Genomic DNA, 7,076 nt, shown 5'->3' on the forward strand with positions numbered 1-7,076 from the left:
CAGCGCACCTACTCGGGCACTAAAAATATTGTATGTTGTTTGGTTTACCCGTTTAAGACCCTGCCGTCACTAGAATTTTAGATTTTTTTCTGGTAAATGATTGAGGATTCATGTGAATTGTATCAGATTTTGCATATGGATGCAAAACGTGTTCTTTCAACTTTGAAATATTTAAACATGTTCTCTGCTTTTTGGTCTTTTGCTCACCGTTGTTTCTGGCTTTGTCTCTCATTGTTGGTCAAATAAATTGAGAGTCATGCCCCGGAACTTTCTTTCACTTGCCCTTTATGATACGATTTTGCTAACTTCCTATTATATAAATATGTTATAAAATCTACACGTGTGTATATGTAATAAATGAAATAAAGGGACGGTAGCGGCTGAAGCACGGTCATAGCAAATCAGGGGAATGAGTAGCTGTGCTTGAAATAGTTTACACTCGGACCTTGCCCATACAAATCTGGCACAGAACAGTAGAAATGCGCCCTGACGTTAAAATAAATTACTACAAGAAATGCGTATGAGTTATTGTGCCCCTCTTATTTTGCAGTGCATCTTAAAGTTTTATTTTGAATTTGTAAGTTTGAATTTTGCTGTCATGTGGATTTCTGTCTGCTTGGACGAATCAGCACGGAGAAGAATGTGTACACTCTAATGGGGACATATTGGGGATCATACCCCTCCAAAATGCCCAGATTTTTGATTCACTTTTATGGTCTGTTCCTCATAAAATGCCTGCTTTTCTGTTAAATCATTGGTAACTGAAGTCGCTAAATAATGACATACATTTGAGGTTTAGACTTCTTATCCTTAAGAAAACACATGCCAACAGAAATCCTGCTGTTCTAGCAGCATACGTTTATAAGAGTAATATTTAAAATCTGTCCCTATTTATGGGTCTTTGTCCACCCATTATTTCAAGCTTTGTTCAGATTTCTTGCAATAACCTGTTGAGATATGTTGCGGATATGTTTTTGTCGGGTTGTTTGTCGAATGTATTGTGCCAAATGCCTGCCTTACAGTCTTTTAAACTGGCCTGTTTGGTCACTCGGTTTGAAATCTGTTTTTTTTTTCATGGTCTGGTAGCTGGTTTATTTTGTACTGAACTAATACTGTTAAGCCATTCCCTTCACTGAAGAGGTGGACATGTAATTAATTGATAAAGCTGTCAGAAGTCAGTGATTCCCTTTGAAAACTATGCATTTTTTGCATCTGAACATTTCAGATCATCTAGATAAATCAAAACTTTAATCTATTCAATGTTTGTTTGTAAAATCTGCTCTTGGTTGTTGTTTACTATACTTTAATTTTCTATTGAGTTCTTTCTTTCCCTTTGTATCTGATTCAGTTTGTAATAGTATTTAGGAATATAGGAGCTCAGTTTGGAATTGTTCTTCTAGCCAGGTGAAGGACTACATTGTACAATATTTATAGGATCTTTAGGGAGGATTTGAAGGGTACTTTATTGGAAAGAGAACTGCTCACCATTTTTGCTAGTACACCGCTGGTAATCCCACATAACACTTTGCTTCTAATCAATAATTTATGTGCATGTTATGTGGGATTATCAGTGGTGTACTAACAAAAGTTGTGGGCAGTTCTCCTTCCAACACAGAACCTACATAACACTTTACTTCTAACCAATAATTTATGTGCATGTTTGGTTGTGAATTTTCATGATTGCTTTGGAGTATAATATTTAAAAAAGTCATTGTATAGGGGTTAAAAAAGATGAATCTTTTATTATGGGGAATAAGTTTTCTAATAGTAGTGAAAAATAAGATTGGTTTATGTACTGGGATAGAACCTATAGTTGTGAAGGCTTGAGGTGCTGTGGGAGCAGATGAGAGAGAGATGGAAACGGGGAATGCAGAGGTGAGGTACTTGGAGAGGGAGGGGGGAAGCAGTTAGAGAAAATAAATGGATGTGGGGGTGGCAGGATAGAGCAGGGGACATGGAATTGGAAGATTTACAGGAAGGAGGATCTGTTTACAGTGGGGGTTAGATAGTAAGGGTACTCAGAAAATAGGACCCATTGGAGTTTGTAAGGTTGAAGGAAAATGACTCTTTGACTGCAGTATGATGAGCTGTTCTGTAACATGGGGAATATGAGCCAATGGGAGAGGTGAGGGAGTGGTCTGATTAGAAGAGGTGGAAGAGCAGAGGTTAAGGTGGTTTTGGTTCTTAACTGAAGTGCCAAGGAAGAATGTGGACTCCCTCCTGGGATAGATGGGCAAGAAAAGGGAAATGTGAGGGGGATAGAGAGATATTGTAAGGTGTTACCATGCATGCCAGCATTTTGGGATGACCAGGTGAGGATTATTGATTCATGATTTTATCTGTCAAACAGAAGCTATAGTCTTGCAAAAGTGATGGAGTAAATGGAGAGAGAGAGAGAGGAAATGTTGGTGCACATGTTTTACGGATTTCACATGTACTAATGTACTGGGAGAATTTAGAGGAAAGCTTTAAATTAATGAGAAGATAGGTAAGATAACATTTTGGAACCAATGACAATGATGTTTTGTTTCATGGGAGTCTTAAATTGGGTCTAAAATGGGACTATAGTGGGATTAATTTTTTTCCTTTCAGGTGAAACATTTTATTATGATGAAGTAGAAAATGAAGAGAGATGGGATGTGATGGGGAACTGAGTGAAGAAGCTATTTGTGATGGAGAATGGTTCAGAAAGTATTAGTGGAAAACAAAATGGGAGGTTGGGGGAAGTTAAGGACCAGTGGAGAATGGTGGCAAAATATTATGGATGGGATTAACTTTTAAAGTAGGGTAGGTTACATTTTGTAGATGACAGATGGGATGTGATACCTGTCAACATTAGAAGTGATATATCTGGACTTGTCAAGGGATGAACTGGCAAGCAGGGGCTCTTCTGAGATGTAGGATACTAAGGAAATGCAGAGTGAGGGATCAGATATTCATATCTGACAAAGTGACTTGTAGTTTTGAAAGCCAGGTAATTAATAACATGGATTGGGAGAGTGCACTACTACTTAATGGGAGAGTGCACTACCACTTAATGGGAGAGTGCACTACCACAATGAGAGAGTGCACTGCCACTTAATGGGAGAGTGCACTGCCACTTAAAGGGATAGTGCACTGCCACTTAAAGGGAGAGTGCACTACCACTTAATGGGAGAGTGCACTGCCACTTAAAGGGAGAGTGCACTGCCACTTAAAGGGAGAGTGCACTGCCACTTAATGGGAGAGTGCACTGCCACTTAATGGGAGAGTGCACTGCCACTTAAAGGGATAGTGCACTACCACTTAATGGGAGAGTGCACTGCCACTTAAAGGGAGAGTGCACTACCACTTAATGGGAGAGTGCACTGCCACTTAAAGGGAGAGTGCACTGCCACTTAAAGGGAGAGTGCACTACCACTTAATGGGAGAGTGCACTGCCACTTAAAGGGAGAGTGCACTGCCACTTAAAGGGAGAGTGCACTGCCACTTTATGGGAGAGTGCACTACCACTTAATGGACAGTGGACAGGAAAATGGGAAGTAAAGTGCCCACTGCACATTTGTGGGAAAGTCATTATTGACTATAAACATTAACTGGTTGTGTAACTAGATGTCAGTGCACCTTGTTGGAACAGAGATGTATATTTTATATCTCTGTAATTTTCAGTATGAGACTTGATTATTTTATATTGTATGTGCCCTTAAGCAGGTCTGACTTCATGAAGGAAATTTCCGAGAATAATAATAAATGATAAATCTTGGAGGAATGAAGCTAATTCTGATGAAGAAATCATTGTATAAACCTAAGCAGATGAGACATTGGTTTAATGTCTTGTCAGAAGGAAAAGAAAATTAAAAAATGCCAAAGGATAATTATTTTAAGTAAAGTCTAAAATTAAAAGATATTTAAAGAAAAAAAGTAATACGCTCAATGAAATTAAAGGATTAACACAGTGTAGGGTGAGAAATAAAAGGATCAAGGAATAATGTAGAAATTCCTTTAAATGAAAAATTGAGATGGAATGGATTTGTATATAGGAATGAATGTAAGATGTATAAAGTTGGAGGTATTGAAAAGACATTAAGAAAAGGAGTTGCTAGTAATAAATGGCTGCTGATGGAAGGTAAAGGTTCAGTAAGGTGAAAGGAGGAGAAAGCTGACAGTTTAGCAAGTTTAGGTATCGAAGTTGAAGGTATTAATGTTTAGGGAAAGCAGAGGATGGACGTTACAAGTGACCGAAGTGAAGGGTTATTAAAAGGAGAAGTAGGAAGTATGTGGGTGATTTAGAGGAAGGGGTTTATGTATTGATAAGAAATCTTAATAGTTATAGTTCTTAGATGTAGGATATTTGATGGAAACTAACATGATAAGGATAGAGGAGATTCTTGAAAGAAAATTATTTTTCTGAAGTGTACAAACAAGTAAGTTGTCATTTAGGGAAAAAAGTACAATTATGGAATTAAGAACATGATATGACATAAAACTTTGAGGAGTCCATACATGTTTTTATCAGGTTGTCTAATATAGTAGAGCAATCACATTTTTCATTTTGTTTGAGAAACCCAGAATTTGTATAAATGAGGCCGCTATGTTCATTCAGATGGTTTATAGTGACTACAAAATGTCTGCCCCTGACCAAAGACAATGAAAGCAATGAATGTGGCTGTACTAAATCTGTAAAATTGTAATGTATAGTTATAAAACTGAACAAGGCTTAGAGATCTTGTATTATTTTTCTACTGGTGTATGAAACTATATTTTTAAATGTGAAGCTACAGTCTTGTAGTAAGTGAATAGTCTGACGTATATTTATACTTTTAATACATGTACTTAGATTCATCAGTCATTCAGACTGATTTTTTCCGAAGATGATTTTTGTTCATAATTGTACAGGCAAGAGTTATATATTTTTTTGTCTACCCCTTGCAACACACTAAAAATATTTGAGTCAAAATAGATATGTTTAGCTGTGATTGCAGATAGTCTCATCTTTGTGGGCAGAACTAGATGACCTGAAAAATATAGACTTTAATGCACAATTTTCCATCTGTTTTGGTGGTGCCAGTGGTTTGCATTAATCTTGGTGGTATGATAGCTAATTCAAACCCAGAACAAGAAAGGACAAGAGGTCCTGCTAAGTTACTTCTTTTATAATATCTGCAGCTTTGCCCTTAAAAATCTTTCAGGGCTCTGACTCTGTTTCACTGGCTACATTTATATCATAGTATTAGATGTTCTTCATTGCTTCAGCTGTCCAAATGTAACATTCTTTATATCTCACAATAAATTTTCTCTACTAAGACTATACTTTGACATTAGGAAGATTAAACAAGGTAGCTACATCTTTGCAGTATACTGAATTGTTGAATAACATGATTTCAGTTGAGTCTGCCCTTTATTTTTTGGGAGTAGGATCCTCTTCAGTCATTTTTTGTGGTTAAGTTAGAAAAGGGTATGGTTTCCTTTTATGTATTGCAATAAAATATGCGCAGACTTTGTATGTGTAGCATCACAGCTCTGTGTTTTGGAGGACTTTATTGTACCAAGATTATTTCTGCCACTGGACTTCACATATTCTTGATAACATTTTTTTGTTTCATTTGCATTTCTTGTTTGCATACTATGGGAGATCTCTTACCCCACCCCCAAAAGTTGGTAGCTACAAGTTTGGGGATTCAGCCCCCACACATATGTCTCAGACTGGTTACAGTCTGTGAGTGCTAGGATTCGGCACCCTACAATATGACTGCCAGTGTGATTTCTGTGTGCATATATGTGATATGTACTTGCACATATTTATGTATGCATATATTTATGTCTGCATGTTAACACATGTATCTGAGCATATGTGATATATACCTGCACATATTTACATGTGTATATTTACATCTGTGTGTATTTCTATGTGTGTGTGTATATATATATCTACGATGTGTGTATGCATATACATTTTACATACTAATACACACATAAACGTATGTGTGTGTCAATATGTAAATATATATATATATATATATATATATATATATATATATATATAATATACTGACACGCACGTGTATAATGTGGGTGTGTAGGTGTGTGGGGGGCACACTATAAGTGTGATATACGTATTTGTTAAATGGGTTAGTAGACTGGTCTAAGGGCACTTTTAGCCATGACTAGGGCCACCTGGTATTAAAACATATTGGCTGAAAACTTTTCAGTGGGTACAAGCATGTAAGTATCACACCAAGGAAGAAATAAAGTACATATCATGTGTGCTGAAACACAGATGCAGTCAGGTATATACTGCGTATACTAAAACACAGATACCGTCATATATACCATGTATATAGAAACACAGATGCAGTCATGTATATAGAAACACAGTTAGTCATGTATGTACATGTATACTGAAACACATATACAGTCATGTATATACATGTAAACTGAAACAGAGATAGTCATATATACTGAAACACAGATAGTCATGTATATACATGTATACTGAAACACAGATACAGTCATGTATATACATGTATATACCATGTATACTGAAACACAGATGGTCATCTATATACATGTATACTGAAACACAGATAGTCATGTATATACCATGTACACTGAAACACAGATATTCATGTATATACATGTATACTGAAACATAGTCATGTATATACATGTAATCTGAAACATAGTCATGTGTATACTATGTATACTGAAACAAAGATAGGTATATACCATGTATACTGAAACACAGATACAGTCATGTATACTGAAACAGTCATGTATATACCATGTATACTGAAAAACAGTCATCTATGTACATGTAAACTGAAACACAGATAGTCATGTATATACCATGTATACTGAAACACAGATACAGTCATGTATATACATGTATACTGAAACTGTCATGTATATACCATGTATACTGAAGCACATATAGTTATCTATATACATGTACAGTGAAACACATATACAGTCATGTATATACATGTATAGTGAAACACAGATACAGTCATGTATATATATGTATACTGAAACATAGTCATGTATATACCATGTATACTGAAACACAGATACAGTCATGTATATACATGTATACTAAA

Source organism: Protopterus annectens, chromosome 6.part0 (genome assembly GCF_019279795.1).
Source record: "Protopterus annectens isolate FY-2018-M chromosome 6.part0, PAN1.0, whole genome shotgun sequence".
NCBI classification, from domain to species: domain Eukaryota; kingdom Metazoa; phylum Chordata; order Ceratodontiformes; family Protopteridae; genus Protopterus; species Protopterus annectens.